This window comes from Tachypleus tridentatus, chromosome 6, assembly GCF_004210375.1.
Source record: "Tachypleus tridentatus isolate NWPU-2018 chromosome 6, ASM421037v1, whole genome shotgun sequence".
In the NCBI taxonomy this organism is placed as follows: Eukaryota; Metazoa; Arthropoda; class Merostomata; order Xiphosura; family Limulidae; genus Tachypleus; species Tachypleus tridentatus.
The window spans coordinates 160,522,470-160,543,943 of NC_134830.1; the positions used below are offsets into that span (position 1 = coordinate 160,522,470).

The window sequence follows — 21,474 nt, forward strand, 5'->3', positions numbered from 1 at the left end:
TAAATGATTACATTATTAATAATTACGTTAAACTTACGATAGTACGGCGAGAGTCAGTTTAGTACCACTAACGTATTAGAGATCGTGATAAACCACATGTATAAAAATATTTAGTTTCTGCGGACAGTAAGTACACAGTTTTTTATTACTTTCTGTCCGCAGTGGTTTGGACACTCGACTTACAGTCTGCGGAATTTTAATCCTTTTACAGAAAATATTCCCTCTTTCAGCTGCGGGAACGTTATAAGTGACGGTCAATCCCATTCTTCGTGGGTAAAGAGTAACACACAAGTTAGCGATGGGTGGTGTTGGGTAGCTGCTTTCCTTCTAATCTCTTACTTCAACTATTAATATAAATGAGTGTTAGAATTTTAAACAAGTCGTTTTGAGATGTCTTTGTTTGTTTGTTTGTTATTAAATACAAAGCTATACAATGGGATAGCCCTGCTTTGTCCACCATGATTATTAAAACTCTAATTCTAGCGTTGTAAACAGTGAGACTTACGACTGAGCCAGTGAGGTGCTTTTGGGTAATCAGACAGAAATGTTTTCAGGGGATCCAATAGTTCACGTTTTATCGAACATTTGTATTTGATACCCCAAAAGCCTCTCACTGGTTCAGTTATAAGTCTCACAGCTTACAAAGCTAGAATCAGAGTTTCGATACTCATGGTGAACAGAGCAGGGATATTCCATTGTATAGCTTTGTATAACAAACAAAGACATCCCAAAACGACTTGTTTAAAATTCTAACACTCTTTTTATTAATAGTTGAAGTAAGAGATTAGAAGGAAAGCAGCTACCCAACACCACCCATCGCTAACTTGTGTGTTACTCTTTACCCACGAAGAATGGGATTGACCGTCACTTATAACGTTCCCGCAGCTGAAAGAGGGAATATTTTCTGTGAAGGGATTAAAATCACGCAGATTGGAAGTCGAATGTCCTAACCATCACGGGATATCGGGTCGAATACTTTGTAACTAGGAGTGAAGTTTGATTCTATTCGAGGCTGAGCATACTACTTGAAGCAGCGTTGTCCTTCAAAATGCTGGCCCTTAGTGTGAACTAAAACCATTAGAAACTGGGGTTCGATACCCGTTGTGGGCAGAGCAAAGATAGCCCATTGTGTAGCTTTGTAAATTCCAATTAACCAACAACTTTAAAGTCCACTTCTTGCTTTTTTATTTTAACTTTTTGTTTCTCTTAAGTCCACGTTAAATGAATTGTTTAAATTCGCACTTTTTAAACTTGTGTTGTAACCCTGATTTATTGAAATGATGACCAGACGGACCATATTGATTTCGGTCGTAAAAGTCAACATTCAGTATGGAGGGTGGCCAACCTTTTTGTGTCACACAACTATTACTGATATGTAATTTCATTATAAAAGACTTTGTGCCTGTCTATCTACCTTGCGTGTACAATCACTACAACTGTCTCATCATTCCATAAGCTACCGTTTGAATTATTTTTTTCTTCTGTATAACACTGCACAACAAAGTTTTTGCTTCTTGAACACCGTTGGGTGTTCCTTATAGATTTTTGGCTGCTGATCACGAAAATCACATCCAAATTTGCCCAACACGTACCGTTTCATCGAAACCTTCAGTTTTGCTACAATGGAAAAACGACATTAAGGCAACTGGAATCCGTCAATGCTTGCTGACTACTGTTGGACACTGCAACGTGATGCACCGGACATTGAATACAAACGAAAATCAGAAGCAAAACACTTTTACTTATGTTGAACTTAATAGCGTATTAGAAACATAAACGCAATTAAATACGTTATTGCCGGTAAACAGTTAACTGTCTATTTCTCAGAATTCCTACGTGATGAAGCAAAACCAAAACTATATTTGTACATACCCACCAGGCACCTGTCACAATCAGCAAAAACTCTTCAGGAAGCAAAAGTTTTCAAAAACATTGTTGTGCAGTGATATCACCAGAAATCAAATTTTACAAAAAGTTAAAGGGAGAGGTAAGGGTTGTGCTATCTATATATTCATTCTGAGTTTTTAGAACTTCTGAGTGGATTACTTTGTAAATCATATCTCAGTTCATCGCACTATAGGCTTTATGTAAAGGTTCTTTGTTGTTTTTTTTAATTTTGCGCAAAGCTCCACAAGGGTTATCTGTGCTAGCGGTCCCTAATTTAGCAGTGTAAGACTAGAGAGAAAGCAGCTAGTCATCACCACTCACCAGCTTGTAACATGATATTTTGTGCCGATTTTAATGCCCATAATTAGAGTTGGAGCTCGGATCATTTTATCACATTTTGTTGTTTTTGTTTTATTTTTAATTTCGCGCAAAGCTCTACAAGGGTTATCTGTGCTAGCGGTCCCTAATTTAACAGTGTAAGACTAGAGAGAGAGCAGTTAGTCATTACCAGCCACCGTCAACCCTTGGGCTATTCTTTTACCAACGAATAATGAGATTGACCGTAACATTATAACGCCTCCACGGCTGAAAGGGCGAGCATGTTTGGTGCGACCGGAATTCGATAAAGGTTCTTAACAAGTCCGCTGCCACATAATAAATTAAACATAGAATAAAATTAAATATTCATGAGGTGCAAAGGAGCAGAACCTCAAACTCTTATGTAACAAGAGAAACTTGGCTTTGAAAAATAATTCTCTGTGACCCAGCGACTTATAACGTGATCCAAAGCTAAAAGTTGATTGTGACCCACCGGTGGGGAACGTAGCAGCAAACGTGTTAAAACAGGCCTGACAAACTCATGTAAACGTTATCATTAATAAGCGAGTTTACACGTAAGCGTAATTTATTCTATTCTACTTAAGGCTTCAGCTAATGAATTGTCATGATTTCGTGAAGAAATTATATCCAGTACATAGCTATGTCAGTGGGCTTTGCTACAAACATTACTCTGGCCTTACCTGAAATTCAGAGTTACAGAGATATTTTCGAATTTAATTGACTTTCACAAAAACATGCCTCTGTTACCCAACCCTATCTATAAATATGTGCCTTCCCCTTGCGCGTGGATACATCATAATCTGCATGTGTTTCGGGATTTCTGGGACGTCTCTCCTTTAACCCTCATATTCTCATGAGCTGCTACAACAAAAGTATTGACTGAGGAATTAGTGATAATTTGGTATCTGAAGAGATAGTTGGACTACAAATTGAAGGGGTCTGTAGTTGCTTTTTGCCATCTGAGAGTTCTTCTCTGAATGTCATGTAATACGGAACTGAATCTCATACTGACGTTAGTTTAAGTATTACCCTAAAAATAGCCAGCCGTTCCCAGATAGCAAGTTTCATTCGTAGCAAGGTTTTAAAAAATTTACGACACATTTCAATACTAAATTTCTAAAATATTTGTTAATTTTCAGTTCACTTTATTATTATGTTATTTAAATAATAAATAATGCCACTAGACCTTATTAAGTTTTAATAGCGTGATGGCATCGTACTTGCAATGCAATGTTAAAACTACGGTAAGGCCTGGCATGGAAAGGTGGTTAAGGCATTCGACTTGTAATCTGAGGGTCGCGGGTTCGAATGCCCGTCGCATCAAACATACTCGCCAATCCCATTATTCGTTGCTAAAAGAGTAACCCAAGAGTTGGCAGTGGGTGGTAATGATTGTGTGCCTTCCCTCTAGTCTTACACTGCTAAATTAGGGACGGTTAGCGCAGATAGCCCTCATCTAGCTTTGAGCGAATTTCGAAAAAAATATATAAAAAAACACCAAATTGTAAATTAATGTAATAACGGTATTATAATGAATAATAACAACTACAGTACACATTAAATACAAAATTTTCTCAATTGTTTTGTAGGTGTCTCTGTTAAAGTGCGTTTTCTTTTTGGAAAGCCATATGGACTATCTGCTGTGTCCACCGATAGGAAACGAACCCCTGTTTTTAACGTTGTAAATCTGTAGACTTACTACTGTTCTCTTAAAGTAACTGTTGTCAGGAAACCTAATAAACCCGAATTAATCTAAGTAAAAAAAAGTATATAGAGAGAATTACCTACTGTAGAAGAAATTAAGAATATAGAAGTGTGTAACTCTATGTATGTTTGCGAATTACCTCCTGTAGATATGATTTTAAAAAATAAGGATAAATTAATAAATTCCTCTAATATTTATTTTTATTTTTGAGTTTACATTCTGATAAATATTGCCCCCCTCCAGTGGCACAGCAGTATGTCTGCAGACTTACACCACTGAAGACCGAGTTTCGATACTCGTGGTGGGCAGAGCACAGATAGCCCATTGTGTAGCTTTGTATTTAATTCTAAACTGATAAATATCCATAGTGTAATGACGGATATATCATTAAATGCTAAGCCTATAACATATTGCATAAGCATAACTTACAAGAGTTTACTTCCGAGATTTAAAGCCAAAGAGCATTAAGCGGATTATAAGCCTAAAATGACTGCTTATAGACTGTATATGTCCAGTACAATATTTGTTAGTTTAATGATGTACAAGTGATAATCCTTAAATTAATGCCAAATTAAGTCCAGCAAGCTAAAATTTGTTATAATCTTTCGTAACAGGCTACGACTACAAGGCATAACACACTAATTGATAAATATACTACTCTACTGAGCTTCTGTGCTTAGGCCTAAACTGCAGCATTAACCGGTTAAAATATGCTTAGTTTGAAATATATAGATATATGTAGCTTCGTGTAACTTGGATACAGTAGCATCTGCTTCCTGTTACCACATATTTTGACACTTCTTTTGGTGGGAATTTTTAAAATTACGGTCCAAAAGGCAATAAAACAGTAACATTTAATTATAAACAGTTGTATAAGGTTAAACAGAAGTTTTAAACTATTTTGTGTAAGAAAATGTTGTTTTCTGCTACAATATGAAGTAATTCTAAAAAGATAAAAAATGATAATTTTGATTTTGTATTTTTATGATGGTTACGAGATAAGTAAAATCGATCTAGTTTGTATTGAATCAGAATAGACCAAATAACAGATAAAATATGAAAGTTTATCGAAAAAAGAGAGAGTCAAACTGACAGTCCGAATAGTCAGTTGGGTCCCCTCATCGTTTGGGGCCACGCGCACTGCGCGATGGTTAATGCGATCCTGATTTAAATGTCTAAATCCCTCCAGTAAGCATTTCAAATTCTGAGATATACTATATATTACATGTAGTATAATAAATAGCATAGTCCATGTCAACTTTAAATGAACGATCTGTACCTGATGTTAAGGATTTGTTCGCCACTTCTTAATAGTATAAATATATACTGTGTTGTTACTGGGCTCAAAATTTTTCTACAGTAGGTGTCTGTGACTTCTTGGCGATAAAATCGAAAAAATAAATGAGCCGCACTCACTTTGCTTCTTTTCAAAATAATATATATATTCAGAACTAATTAAACATATGAACAACACATTTTTTACACTATAGGTGATCACAGCATATCATAAACGCTATACAGTTCTCTTTTTATTGTCAAAAGTCCACGAAGGCTTATTCAATTGCTTTAGAATTTCAGTTGACAAGCCGAACTGTTTTTCACTACAGGGTGGCCCGTAAGTCCCTACCCATCCATATATCTTATGTATCCAGTGTATCTGTGTGCTGTCCCTCATTCTCGCTGCATAATACTTGTCACAGTACGCTCTTCAAGTGTAAATGGGCTTACATCGGCCATATTTCTCTGAAAAAAAAGAAACAAATTTATAATACATGCGTAATTGAATATAACATAATAACATATGGAAGGGTAGGGACTTACAGGTCACCCTGTATTATTATCCAAGCATTGTTCACTTACATTTCGTCGAGTTACCATGGTTATATCCTGTACGTTGAAAGTTATCTGCTCCTTTTTCGCGTTTAGGCCTATTTCCAACAGACGTCTACTTTTTGCATACAGGCCTACTTCCAAACAATGGTCCACCTTTTGTCAAAATTCACACAAGCAGTTTAAATTACTTTAGAATTCTCTTTGATGAAATAAACTATTATTCTTATCCATTTTAACACCGTTAGTCTAACTTTAGTATATATCAATCGTTAAGCCTTCCTTCTCTGTCTGAATGTCTCTTTTATATGACTTAGTTTCTCGTCTGCTCTACCTTCATCAGACTGCTGCTTCCCGCTCATCTAATACTATGTATATGTTTAATACTAACTCGTCTGCTCCCTATACACTCTCGATGTCAATAAATTTCGCGCAATGGGTTATAATCTCTACATCAATGAATTATAAACAAAATGAACAGCTCTTACCGAGTTAAATAACTAAACTTCTCATAACATTTACTTTAAAATATTTGGTTCTAACTTTTTTGTTATGAACAGAACTAAACAATTATAAAATATTCACTCAAAATAAATTAATCAATAATGTGTACACTAAACAGTTTTTTATATCATGACAATCTATTTAAATGACATAGTACAAACATACACACACACGTAAATGGCGTATTAGTTTTATTAACTAGATTATATGGTCACAAGTTTAGTATAATTATATCTATAACTTAAGTTTTTGAAGGAACAAAAGTTAAAGTTATGTCAAACTGAATTATATATGCATGGGTGTTCGCTGTGTAATGTTCATGCGCTGATTTGTTTATTCATATATATAAATATAATAGTACTGTCTGTTGTATGTCCATGTGACTACTTCGCAGGACGTGGATGGATCTTCACCAAAATTGGTATAAAGATTCTTTAGGCCTGTGCATGAATACAAACAAAATTTCAGTTTTGCGTTTTACGCTTTTTACCACTACTTTGCCCATGTTAATTTAGCACGAAGGTTTATTGTGTCCATGCAGAGATACTTGCAAATTGGCAGTTTCACATTTTGTGTCTTGCAGTTTTTATGGGCGTTTTTAACAATTACATATAAGGGGAGCAACTTTTTATGTCCTAAAATAACCTTTAATAAATCATGTTTTTACATAACTTTCGTCCAGGGGACGGTCATTTCAGCTAGTTTTTAATACATGCCTTATTGATATCAGTACACTTAGTCCAGCACTCGTCAATGTTTTTGACAATCGTGTCGGAGGACAAAGTTTCGAAGTTGAAAAATTTTGTCGCACGAAACTACAAAACAAAATCATCACATGATCGATTTTTCAGAAATCTTATTATGACTTTCGACACAAATCGATCGTGTAACCAGACTTTTTGGTTTGTTATGTGAAAGTACTGGTACAAAACATTTTTCAGCTAAGACTGAAAAGACTCCAGCTAAGACTCCAGCAGAGCTTATCAGATCAGATAAGATCTCTACAGCAGCGACATACAATGAAAAAAGCATAATTGGAATGCTGTTATGCATTCATTCTCTTTAGTTCTTATGGAAAAATCCAGTAAAGTATTCTGTGGCTTAAATTGTTACGAACTCTACTGTGGTGCAGTGTCACACATATACTGCTATTAATTATCTCGAGCCAGCTAAGGAGTTCTACGCCTTTAAAAATTATGTTTTTGCATATTTTCAAAATTTTAACAGGCTATTACTAGGTATGAAAAAGTATGGCACCTTGAAAGATCAGCTACATAGAATTATAAACAGAGAGGGAGCACCCTCATACATTGACCAATCACAGACTGTGACGTAATGGAGATTTCAAAATGGCCGCCAAAACGGGAACAATGTCAACAACACGCAACCAACACACTAGCACATGTAAGTTTCAAAGGGAGCGAGAATTTCCTGAGAAAACTATATGATTGACTAAACATGTCTGCGATTATAGCAATTATGAAGCAAATCGCGTGCATGAAGTAAATTTGCGCGGTTAACTGCCAGCCTTATTATTGAATAACGCTCGGTGGGCCTCATAACATACCTGGTTTCGTAGAAATTTGGCATGGCTAAGCATGTTAAGGCGTACGACTCGTAATCTGAGGGTCGCGGGTTCGCATCCCGGTCGCACCAAACATGCTCGCCCTTTCAGCCGTGGGGGCGTTATAATGTGACGGTCAATACCACTATTCGTTGGTAAAAGAGTAGCCCAAGAGTTGGCGGTGGGTGGTGATGACTAGTCTTACACTGCAAAATTAGGGACGGCTAGCACAGATAGCCCTCGAGTAGCTTTGTGCGAAATTCAAAACAAACCGTAGAAATTTAGTCTATATTTACGTATGAGTACGAACCATACTGCCTAATTTCGCCAATAAGGTTATATATATTTCAACAAATAAATTTCCACTACTTTTGTGACTGAAAAGCATTGTAGACAGTCTGGAATATAAAAATGTTCAAATTCCACATTGAAAGCTCCCATCTGCAGACTTTTATAAGCCCAGTGGTGAATTTAGGCCCTATGGTTCGTAAGCTTCAACATGTGCGACTGGGCGCTATTTCCGTTCATTGTGCGCTAATTCCCATTTAACTTATAGAAGCCGATATTACATGGACATGAAGATAAAAAAAATGATAAAGACTAATATGCTGTTTCGGCCCTCGCTGTTATGACCCGGAAACCTGCCATGCCTGATATATCGTAAAACGATCCAAGCGGTAATTTCGACTTGTGGTTAGTCGAGATATTTAGCATATCATACATAGTTCTAGCTATTTTAAATCGTCAATAACTTTTTTGAGTAGTTTATTCAATTTAATACATCTCGTACATTTCGAGAGTTTACAGCAAAGAAAACATAATCAGACCTAGATGTATATTACTGAAAAATAAGTCATAATATGCACTGTTATTCGGAAGGTATGCAAACTAGCATTAGTTACATCATATGCATACAATGTCAAAGATTTATTAAATTTTGCTATGTTAATTTCAGAATGTAAGAATTTACATAAACTACAAGTAAATGTATGGACCTTCAGAACAACAGAAACACCTATGTAACAACACAGCTGAATTAAAAACATATAATATATAGTACAAGTGTATATAATTATATATTATTGACAAATGATTTTTGTAATTTTGAATTGACAGCATTGCTAATTAAGTATCTCTTTTGTTTCAAATATTACTACTACATTGTACGTCCTATGTGTGCGAATGTTGTATATGTCAAATATAAAATCATTTTACAGTGCCACATTGCTGTGCAGTATTATATATATAACAACATTAAACACGGTTTAGCAATTTTTACATAAATTGATAGAGTGAGACGTAAATGTATGATGCGCTTGGGGCCTCATACATAAAAGGAATACATTATATATAACATTTTAAATAGTTTAATTGATTATCGAGTATTTCGTAACAGTAATTAGTTTAATATACACGTATAACATATTCATATTTGCTCTTGTTGGAGTTTTTCGAATTATGACAGTTTACAATAATAGAAAAAACATGATTTCAACATCCACAGTTTTGATTTTAATAACTGTATAACAAATGAACTACTGTATAAAATTGTTAATCATTACTCTGTCGGAAATACAGATTCAACACCTATGCAAGAATAAAAGTCTTTGCCAGTTCATGAAAACAAGAGATCCCTCAGTCATTGACAAATCGATTTGCAAATAAACGACCATGGTGATGCACGATTATTTTGCAAAATAGTCTACTGGTGTGACGTGATCATGTTCTTTCAGTGGGTCATGATCAGCATAGTGTTCAGTCAGAGCACTGAACACAGACAGGCAAACACTTGAAAGGACATCATGTTCCACACGCTGAATTGTATTCACTGAGATTTTCATTGCACCCTCTTGCACAAGAGTTCTCCTAAAAAGGTAAAGATATATCAGAATATATCGTTCCAGATCTATATTGATGAGTGTTATTCTATTTTACAACTACATGTATTTTCCAAACCTGGTGGCATAGTTTATTACCGTATTACAAAACAAATATATAATTGGCGCACACACACACCTTTGTTAAATACATATTTATGAAATTCACTTTCAGTGCTAATGATAGGTTTTAAGTTTTGCTCTTACACTTTATTTACCCCAAACTTATATCTGTCATTTTCACAATGTTAAATCTGTCGGTCTTTGACACAGTAAGACTTCCTCTGCCCTTTCTGTTTGTGAGCGAGCTGGGTGAAGGTACGCTGTCATTTATATACAAGGCTACACAACACTGAGTACATTTATAGTCTGCTATAATATGTCTTGTAATATATCCCGTCATATAATGAAGTGCGTGATCGTAACTCTGAGGGAGATGACAGTGTATCGGCAAATCTCTGAAGGTGTTCATCATTTTTTAGCACAGCTTCTGATGGTACTTTACGGAATAAGGTAGCAGTAAGCTCTTCAATGGAAACATTAGCATTTTCTAATGGCATTATGTAATTTTTTTGCAAGAATGGCTCTCAGAGCATACTTGAATTACAGTGTTGGTGTTGTTGTTCTACCCACCACGACGACGTACCCTGCTGAACAGCATTTCAATGTGATCCTAAGAGACCTTGTAAGTACACGCATAAGACAATTCATTGCAGACCCTTGTTAGAAGAGTATTGCATATATCAATAATTGAAAGGATAGTATTTCATAAACCCTATCCATGGTGTCTTCTTTCTACCCGTACAAAGCTTATTGCCTTGCAAGTCTTCGAGCTCTGATATATATGTTACCATTTCCAGAAGCCACTTCAACCTTGCATCTAAATTTCCTAACTTCATGGGAGCCTTCTGTCCACCAGCTGCAGGATTTTTGGAATTTAATAAATCAAATAGCTTGTCCATTCTTCTGATGAAGTTTGCTGTTTCCCAGCTGTCAACGAAATTCGGATGACAGGGGTCTTCACATAGAAAGTCAGTAGCATCTGCCACTGATCTGCTTAGTGTTTGTGCTGCAAATCTGACATTTATTTTGTGATATTGCTACAAAATGTGTTTGGTAGGCAGTTCGTTTCTAAATACAGATTGTCTGACAGCTGGATATCATGAAGCTTCTCAGTATAATACCACCGAATCTCTTTACTTTGATAAATGATGATTTCTTGCATCGCAAAACAGTTTCTCACTAGTTTAAGCATGTGACATGCATCAAATATGGAATTAATATTATCTTTTGCATGTGTTTGATTTGGATGTGGAAAGTTGGGTAGAATAACACTGCTTATAAGAGAGCATCCAAGCATTGAGGCTGTTGTCTGATTTGCATACGATCCATCACATGTTACACCATGAACTTTGAGTCCAGCATTGGTTGGAGCAGTTATCAATTTGTCATATAATTTCTGCTTGAATGTCACCTGGGAAGTAACGGACTAGGAAGTACGCAAATGGATACTTCCATCGCCCACACAATCCTACCACCATGAAAACGAGTGCTTCAGTTGCTAGAAAGTCCCCACAAGATAGTTGAAAGTGGACAAAATTAACAAAGCCTTTGTATTTCTTCGTAGCTGGGTTGAAAACAATTTCTTTCTTGATTGCCATGGCATCAAAAAGAAGCATGCAGTCTCACGTATCTTTGCTCATTTCCTTCAAGTGATTCAAAATCTCTTTGAGAAAGCCAGACTCACAATTTATACTGGAACACCACTGTCTAATAGTTGTCACATGCAGTAGTGCCAGGTAGCTTCGTAGAAATTTATATGCTTGTGAACTATAAAAATGAAGTGTGATTGTAAATTGTTTGAGACGATCTGAGTTACGCATTCCCTTGGAATCAGTCTCACTTGCCTACAATTCATTTTCAGTAAGATTCAGAGTTTTATCTCTGACGTTTAGTGACATCAAATCAACTTGCGCTTTGGTGAGAAGATTCTTTTCTTTTAGGATTTGTAGCAGTTTTGCGATATATTCAGTTTTCCTTTTCATTTATTGCTTGCATATTCTCAAAATCATCTTGTAATTTTTTAGCTTGTCCTCAGATGCTTCAAGCTGATCTTCCACTGGTACAGTTGAACAGTGAAATGCTCGACACTAGGTGTCTTCTTTTTCTTCTTGGCATGTTTCCTTGATTTCAGCAACTCGTTTTCTTGGAGGTGGTCTACTTTGTGATTGTACAATTTGCTTATGTCGAGGATGACCTGGAAAGATGGTAGGCACTGCAAGAGGTCTCGGTTCATAATTTAAGATGTCATCTTCTTTTATGTCTCTTGATTGCACTCCTGGAAACAAATGAAAACTACTTTTTAAGTTTTGTGATTGCAGCTGGTTTTTACGAAGAAGACCACTGGTAGTTTGTCATTATCTCAGTTTTTAAACAGACCTGAAATTAAATGTACATATCCTATAAACAGTAACAAACATAGGTAGTTATTATTATGTATTTTATATGTGTTAAAAAGTCATTGATTGTATTTTTCAAAAATATTAACAAGTGTTGACAGTATTCACTGCGCACCCTGTGATGCCTGAAATCCTTCACGACTTGCATTATTCAACCATCAAATCAACCGAAAAATGATGTAACTGATTTTGAGGATACACTTTCCGACATCTCTCTGCTACATCTATATAAAATCTTTTTTTCAAATTTTAAAATCGGACAAGAAAAAAAAAACAGCATTGGGATAAAAAACGTGGTTAGTTTGTGCCTAATTTCCACCAGCAGCTATTGCCATTCATGATTTGGCTGTTTGATCGGTTATTCATACCTAAATACTGGTATATTTAATACCTCAGTCTAAATCAGTACCATATCAAACTCAGTTCTGACGTCCAATATCTTAATTAGGCCTGCGGTGTATAGCCTAATAGATTTAATAGAAATTAGTACATTACAATACAGTTTGGACCTTAACAGACGCAAAGCAGACGACAGTTTGCAACTGCTCGAGCTTCAAAGCCTTCATTTTGAAAGTAAAGTTCATAAATGTGAATATTTACTTACTGAAGGAGATTTCTTAGACCCTTTATAACGCTTATTTGTACACTTAAAGCAAACGCAACTCTTGGGCATTGTTTGAAAAGTTAGCAGTTATTCGTCAGTGATATTCGGGCGTCTGTTCCCATTTTAACAATGGTGGCAACTTCTCCCATGTCGTCACATGGTCACGTGACCAGAGCTCTCCCTTGATTTACGACTCTATGATCATCTAATAAGTATAGTCCTCATGTAACAGTTCTGTAGCCAAGATGTTTCTGGAAGTGGGTGCAAACGAACCTTCCCACGCCCATCGGAGTTCTTCTGGCCTAGTAACGTTTAATTTTTTCTTTTCTTTAATGATGGCATATAATTGCTTGCGGAAATAGCACCTTCATTATTATCAGAGGAAATTTATCAGAATTATTTATTTACAATGGAAATAAAGGGGTCTTTACATCTTTCAGATTTTTCTTTTTGTCCCTGGAAACTAAAGTTCCACTTTGGACCAAAAAGAAATACTTTCCTCATTTCCAGACCTGGCTAAGAGCTTATTGGATCACATGCCATCTAGGGATTTTACTTGGAAATTGTGTCCAATAACGAAATATTGTAAATTGCAGTTTGATAAACGCTATTTTTCGAACTTTGAAATGTATATAAACCACAAAACTTAAAGCTATATGCTTTTCATTAATACGTAACAAATTCTCAACACTTTGTCTAGCACTATTGAAATTGACAAGCACTAAAAAACAAACAAAAAACTTGCCTATGGCAGTTAACGAGATGCCAGTTTGGCTAATTAACAGTGGTAACAAATGTATCTAGTCCACCGCTCTACCCTATTTGCCGTACAGTTTGTTAAAAAAAACAACTAGCTCTAATAATAATACATCAGAGCAGTGGTTTTCAACCTTTTCTGACTTGCGGCACGCTACGACAATCTGAAAATTTTCGCAGCACACCTGGAAAGCCTTAACGATTTTTTTAGGTACACGTTATACGGCAAGCGTTAAAAGCCTTAGAACGAAAATCACGGCCAAAGCAAGCGATATTAATGTCATTGTGCATCACGTTTAGATACACATAACACAGAATAGTTAACTTAAAAAGCTTTAGAACGAAAATTACGGCCAGAGGAAGCGATATTAATGTTATCTGCACATTGACAATACTATCGCTTGCTTTGGCCGTGAGTGTCGTTCTAAGGCTTTTTAACGATTTTGTGGTATAGCAGAAAAATCAAAACTTTTTAATTTTACACATGTTTTCAATGTGACGCTTGTGCCTGCTTCTGAGAACAAATCCGGTCAATCCCACTATTCGTTGGTAAAAGAGTAGTTTTTGGTGATGACAGCTGCCTTTCTAGTCTTACACTGCTAAATTAGGGACGGCTAGCACAGATAGCCCTCGAGTAGCTTTGTGCGAAATTCCAAAAACAAACAAACAAACAAACAAACTGAGAACAAATCAAATTGAAGCGAGGCTCTAACGTAGATAAACAAGCTCGTATTTCATCATCGACTGTAAGAAGCCTCTCTCTCTTTCTGGCTTTAATTTCAGTCAATGCTGAAAATCCACTTTCGCAAAACCACGAAGATGCAAATGAAAGCAGATCTTCAACTGCTTTTGAACTGATTGCAGGATATGAATTTTAATGGAGATTCAAAACTCATCCAAGCTCTTTTCGGGAAACAAAGACTGATAAAATTTGTTGTTTCGTAAATCAATGAGTTGTTCTTCCTCCTCAGTTGTAAGATTTGTTGTCTCGTTGATTCCGAATGGATAGGTCACCCAGTTATATTCGACGACAGCAAGTGACGGGAAGTAATGTTTTAGTGCGGACTGTAGGTCGCTTAATGTGTTCAGAATTTGAGGGACAATTTTCTTCTTTGACGGACATTCGTTAACAGAATGAAAACAATCAAGGACTCCTTTCGAGATCTTATTATTCCACAGCGTCACCTTTTCATCGAAGGCCTTCAGTTTGGACGTTGCAGTAATGATGTTTTAAATGGACCTTGGAGACTTAAGTCCAGATAATTTAATTTGTCAAGCAAGTCGGAGAGAAATTGAGCCTTCAGCCACCAGATCTCATCATGAAAAGAAAATTAAAAAACCTGCTTTCTCAACCTCCAAGAAAGAAATTACTTTAGTTTTTAGTTGGACAAGACGCTTTAACACCTTTGCTTTCGAAAGCCATCGAACTTCAGTTGGACACAGTAGCTTTGTGTAGTCTGAATCCATCGCCTCACAGAGAAGAGAGAAAAGTCGAGATTGAAGTGGCAGAGACTTGATGAAATTCACCACTTGAATAACTTAATTCATAACAAACTACAAATCTTTCGGCAACGATTAGTGAGGCGAGCGCCTCTCTGTAAATCATGCAATGAACAATCCTAATGTTTGGATTTTGTTGGCGCACCAGAGTGACGAATACCTTCTTTTTTCCTTGTATTGAAGGACAGCCATCGGTACAAATGCTGACACAGTTATTCCAATGTAATTTGAAGAGCAAAATGTTTTCATTCACCAACTCGAAAATGTCTTGGCCTTTCGCTGTACTTTTTAAATCTTTGCAAAATAAGTATTCGTTTGCGATTTTTCCATCTTTTTATGAATCGAACAAAAGCCAGAACTTGAGCTTTTCCACTAACGTCAGTGGATTCATCAACTTGAAGAGACCATAGAAGAGACAATTCATCTTCAGACACTTCGAAGTGTTCGCAAACTTGATCCTCCAAACCCGACAACAAGTCTACAGTTCTGCGCGAAATTGTGTCATTTGACAGTAGAACTTGCTTGACCTCTTTGGCGGCATCCGTTCCAAGCATAGTTTCAACGATGATTGCTAACGCTGGCGCAATGACTGATTCGGCCTCCGTATGCGCTTTCTTGCGTTTTGCCAAAATTGAGCAACCTTGCAATAAATCCTTTTTCGGGCAGCTTCTTGTAGTTCACAAGCTTCCTTGATTGTTCATGTTGTTGAGCCGCGAGATTCTCGAAGTATTCTTTTGGTTTATCCTTCACAGCTGAATGTTTTGTTTCCAAGTGTCTCTTCAATTTGCTAGGAACAAGCGCCTCGTTCGATAAAGCTGCATTGCAGAGTAGGCAGAATGGTGATTGAGAATGTTCCGATTCCAAAGCGATAAAATCGTATTCGATGTATTCGTTTTTGTACTTTCATTTGATTCAACACGTTCTCCTTCGCAGCATCAGACTTACTTAAATATTTTTCCATGGATAAATGATAAAGCTAATTCATACACAATGAGCACGAAGTTCTACAGTTGATAAAAAATTCCTACCTACAGTGTAGTAGCTGTAGCTTACTGCAGAATGAGAACGTGTTTCAGAAAGCAAGTTGATTGTTTGATGCATCATTTATGACGCACGAAGCGCTTGTTGCTCCACAATTAAACTAAAAGTTGAACTGTTGCAGTCGAGAATGGAATTTAAGTATGAACTTCTCAGTGCTCGAGTTCAATGAAAACCATCAAATGTTTTGGAAGGTTTCATAGTGTCTCTATAGTAGCTTTTATTAACTGATGTGTTCGACTTGCTTGTAAAATCCCAAGCAAGTTGAATGTGTTTCAAAAACACTGTGGCACACCTGCCAATCTCTCGCGGCACACAGGTTGAGAATCACTGCATCAGAGATTATTAGAATTATGTCATTCTAAGCCTACAACCAAACACATGTATGTTTTAATACTCTCTCTTCGGTCTGTTGTTTCAAAAAATGGTACAGCCCCAGATGTGTTTTTATATTACCACAAGACGTTTTTTCGTTTCATAAAAAAGAAAAAGCCAGAAATTCTTGTCAGTTAGACTTCAGAAATACCACTCCTCAAAGGCTTCTTTGTATTGAAAATGTTTCGTTTAGTGGAACTGGTTTTCCCATTATATTTGTCTTTTGTTTTTGAATTTCGCGCAAAGCTACTCGAGGGCTATCTGCGCTAGCCGTCCCTAATTCAGCAGTGTAAGACTAGAGGGAAGGCAGCTAGTTATCACCACCCACCGCCAACTCTTGGGCTACTTTTTTACCAACGAATAGTAGGATTGACTTACATTATTATTCCCCCACGGATGAAAGGGCGAGCATGTGTGGTGTGATGGGGATTCGAACTCACGACCCTCGGATTACGAGTCGAGTGCCTTAACCACCTGGACATGCCGGGCCATTCTGAAGTTAAAACATCAACGCGTGATTCACTATTGTGCAAAAGAATGTGATTTTGTGTTCCATCTTCCACATCCTTAAAATCTGACAGCAATTTTTAACTAATTGTTGTCCTTCGCCGTAATGATAAACCTTCTGTTTTCATAAATTTCTCATACCAGCCATGACCAGCCTTGACAAAAATACCAGTTTCCTGCACGTTCTTTCGCTTTTGGCCCGGCATGGTCAGGTGGGTTAAGGCGTTCGACTTGTTATCTGAGGGTCGCGGGTTCGAATTACCGTCGCACCAAACATGCTCGCCCTTTCAGTCGTGGGGGGCGTTATAATGTTACTATCAATCCCACTATACGTTGGTAAAAGAGTAGCACAAGAGTTGGCGGTGGGTGGTGTTGCTAAGCTGCGTTATCTCTAATCTATTGTTGCTCAATTAGAGAAGGATAGCGCAGACAGCCCTCATGTGGTTTTGCGCGTATTCCAACCAACCAAACCTGTACTATACCCACCACTGGTATCGAAACTCAATTTCTAGCGTTATAATTTCTTGGAATAACCACAATGTCACTGGGAGGCGTCTTGTACGAAAGCAGTAAAAAAGCAAATCAGTACTTATTCTTACCATCCGTTTGTAGAGACACACTAGTGTTTTCTTACTTTCCAGTTAACAAAAATCACACCCCATATTCTTCAACTGCGTCATAAGAAATCAAACACATTCTTTCTAAGTTTATTTGTTTGTTTCTGTTGTTGTTTTTGTAACTAGTTTTTAAATGGTTTGTACTTGAAATAAAGTTGAAATAATTAGTGATGCAGGAGCCTTAAAGGTTTGAGGACCGCAGAGCTAGATCATATGGTTTTTGTCCTTGACCTGAAGCTGTACCACAATCGTTCGTCCTGCCCTACGGCATAAAACGGATTAACTTCACATAATTCTGAAGGGCGAAAAATGCGTGCAGCATTATCTCGATCGTGGAAGAGCAGTTATAAAATTACCTAACCCATGAATTAGTAACTCACGTAACAGTTAGTGTATTAACAAACTTATAAAGTAACCTCTCAGAGACAAACCACTTCCTTATTATGAATATAATACAATGGTGTTTTCAAGGACAGGAATCTTAATAAAAGAGGTTTAATGGGAACTTGTACTCTTTATGATTTCAATAGCACGCTTGAAAAATACAGGAAGTAATGTGAATATAACGTTTTTGTGATAATTTTTATGACCGCTAGATGGCGTGTGATTCCATGCCTATCACGTGATTCATTAGTTCTGTTATACTTTTGACTTGAGTTTTGCATCACATTGAATGGAATACAAAACATGCTCGTGCATAAAGCAGGTACTTCCAAATTTTTACTTTAGGATAGTTTTTTTAAGGTTATAATATTTGTTTTAAATCATACAGTCTCAAACTTTTACTTACGTTCATTCATGCTCGGCTTTCGTTAGGCCTGGCATGGCCTAGCGCGTTAAGGCGTGCGCTTCGTAATCTGAGAGTCGCGGGTTCGCGCCCGAGTCGCGCCAAACATGCTCGCCCTCCCAGCCGTGGGGGCGTTATAATGTGACGGTCAATCCCACTATTCGTTGGTAAAAGAGTAGCCCAAGAGTTGGCGGTGGGTGGTGATGACTAGCTGCCTTCTCTCTAGTCTTACACTGCTAAATTAGGGACGGCTAGCACAGATAGCCCTCGAGTAGCTTTGTGCAAAAAAACAAACAATCGGCTCTCGTTAGTTTTATAAATATTTTTTTTGTGTGAGAGATGACAGAGAAATTACGTCTTACGAGTTTCTTTGTAAACGAATAAAACTTTATAGGAGTTTCCTAAGGGAAGTCTTAATTTGATAACCTCACGTACAAAAAAGTAAAGTATCTGGATTTGATACACAAGCGATAATTTTTGTTCTATTTATTTCTAAGTTCCTCTTATAGATGACGCTGTATAATACTGTTTCGAACATTCGTTAAAACATGAGGGAAGGCATCTTCCACTTAACAGTATCCACAGTCGACCCCTGGCTCACTTTAATAATATAATGGGATTTGATATTACGCTTATAATCCACCCACGGTCCATAAGTACGGAGCACAATTTTTCTGTAATGGAACGCTAAATATAACCTTCGGACTCACAGTCCGGCACACCCACAAGCAGATCACGATCATACTGCATGTGTGCGTGTGTGTGTTTTCTTATAGCAAAGTCACATTGAGCTATCTGTATCATAAATTATGCTATTTCATTATTAGGCTTATTAACTTATTATTATTACCAGTCTTTCCGCTATTAGTGTACTTAATTTGTTTCTAATTATCCTTTATAATTAACCTGAAATTTGAATTTGCAAGCCTTTCATGTTGTTGAGTCACTTGTCTTCAATATCCTGTCTTTGTCATCTTTTCGTTTTTCGTACAGAGGATGCTAATACGTTCACTGTTGTGTGTCTTGTTGTTTCTCTTTGTTTTTTTTCGTGTAGCAACGCGCCCCTCCCGTACAGTGGCATGTTTGTGGACTCACACTGCTAGATACCCAGTTTCGATACCTGGGGTGGGCAGAGCACAAATAATTCGTTGTGTATTTTCGGGCTTAATTCCAAACAAAAAAAATGTAGTAACTATCTTTTATTTGTTGATATCTTGTCTACACGACATGGAGACTACGATCACTTATGCATTGATTTGTTTGTTTTATTTATAATTATTCAAAATTGTAAAATGATTTATTTGAGTGGCACAGTGGTGTGTCTGCGGACTTACACGCTAAAAATCGGGTTTCGATACCCGTGGTTGGCAGAGCACAGATAGCCCATTGTGTAGCTTTGTGCTGAATTCACAAACAAGAAAACAATGATTTAGTTGAACTGAATTAAATATTTAAAAAGAATTACATAGAAACTTGAGTGTTTTAATTTTAACGTATCGTAAATACGATGAATACATCTAAAAGCAACATGTTCAGACTGAAAGTTAACTCATGCTGTAACATATCTCTTCGTCCATATCGATTGTTTTATTGCGTTGCTCGATGAAAAGAAAAGAAAAACTAGTTTCAAGCTTTAAGTAGTCGAAAAGGCAAGAGAGATGAAACGCAATGATTACGTTAAGTGGTTTTAGGTTACAAAAGAACCTATATTTGTTCTCATGTATCACACTGGCGTGGAGATGCTTATCAACAATGATGCTTTACTAAAGTCCTAAACTATGTACTCGAACACCATAACAGTTGTGGTTATTAGAACTGATGACTTGGCGTCTTGACCACTGCTCTATCCGTCGCATTCCAGCCGACCTGAAGCGCATCGGTATTTCAAAAGGTCTCGACGACACTAGACATAGCAGACAGAGTATTGTTATTATACTAACTTACCACGCGAAAAACCGGGGTTCGATACCCATGGAAGGTAGTGGACAGAGTGCCCTTTGTGCAGCTTTGCGCTTAACATATAGTGGTTTAGACATAGACATATTATCACATCCTCTGGGTTTTTAAAGACCTCGTTAGCCATTTACTGGAAACAGTTTTGAACATGACGTTAAGATTTGTGAGTGTATAGTACTGATGCAAACAAATAAACTGCATAAATAATTCATTATTATTAAATAAACATTAATCGAAGGTTTCAAGATCATCATTACTACTTGATGGAGACCGGCATGGCCGGGTGGTTAAGGCATTCGACTCGTAATCTTAGGGTCGCGGGTTCCAATCCCCATCGCACCAAATATACTCGCCCTTTCAGTCGTGGGGGCGTTATAATGTGACGGTCAATTCCACTATTCGTTGGTAAAAGAGTAGCCCAAGAGTTGGCGGTGGGTGGTGATGACTAGCTGCCTTCCCTCTAGTTTTACACTGCTAAATTAGGGACGGCTAGTGCAGATAGCCCTCGAGTAGCTTTTCGCGAAATTCAACAAACAAACAAATGTTCAGTTTTAGTTATTTTTATTTTCCATAACTTTTAATACGGAATATAGGTTAGAGTTCTCTTGTGTGTACTCCTGTCATTTCTTTCATAAGTTGGAAACAGACGTTTAGAATTTGTTTATTTTGTAGTTAATCACAAAGCTACACAATGGGTTCTCTGTGCTGTGCCCACCATGAATATCGATGTTGTTTGTTATTAAGCATAATTTGTTCAGTTGCGTCTCGTGTGTCTTTGTTGGATTTGTGTGTATTGGTTTAAATTTGTTTGTGTCTGATAGGATGTTATTCATTTTCACAACCAACAGAAAGAAGACAATTTAGATAATTTGATTGACATCCAACAGCCAAACTTCCCAGGTAAAATTACAAATTTATATTTTCCAGAAACACCTAAAAACAACATCTTAAACGATTTTTTCAAAGAATTTTCTCACAAAACCATCAACATAATTTCACAAAACAGAAAACTAAAAAACAACCTTACAAAAAGAGACATTAATTCCATTAAAAACCTAAAACAAGACAAAAACATAAAAATTCTAAAAGCAGATAAAGGTAACGCTATAGTCATAATGAACACGAATGAATACATCCAAAAATGAATAACATCCTATCAGACACGAACA

General features: G+C 36.8%; 1 long non-coding RNA gene and 1 pseudogene across 5 annotated transcripts in view; one reads left to right on the forward strand and one right to left on the reverse strand.

The window, feature by feature from the left end:
* The window catches only part of LOC143254296 (endothelin-converting enzyme homolog), an 81,650-nt pseudogene that overhangs the window by 17,567 nt on the left and 42,609 nt on the right, over positions 1-21,474 (forward strand). The gene's annotated exons all lie outside the window — the stretch shown is intronic.
* LOC143254297 (uncharacterized) overlaps positions 5,355-21,474 on the reverse strand; it is a 28,935-nt gene continuing 12,815 nt past the window's right edge. Inside the window, exons 1-3 of one of the 4 annotated variants that reach the window (XR_013030130.1) lie at positions 17,545-17,656; positions 5,792-9,695; positions 5,355-5,674 (exon numbers count right to left, since the gene is read on the reverse strand). This is a non-coding gene — a long non-coding RNA (uncharacterized LOC143254297). Of the gene's footprint in view, positions 5,675-5,791; positions 9,696-12,769; positions 12,917-17,544; positions 17,657-21,474 lie in introns of those variants that run through there. The other 3 variants (XR_013030129.1, XR_013030128.1, XR_013030131.1) reach the window with 3 other exon arrangements.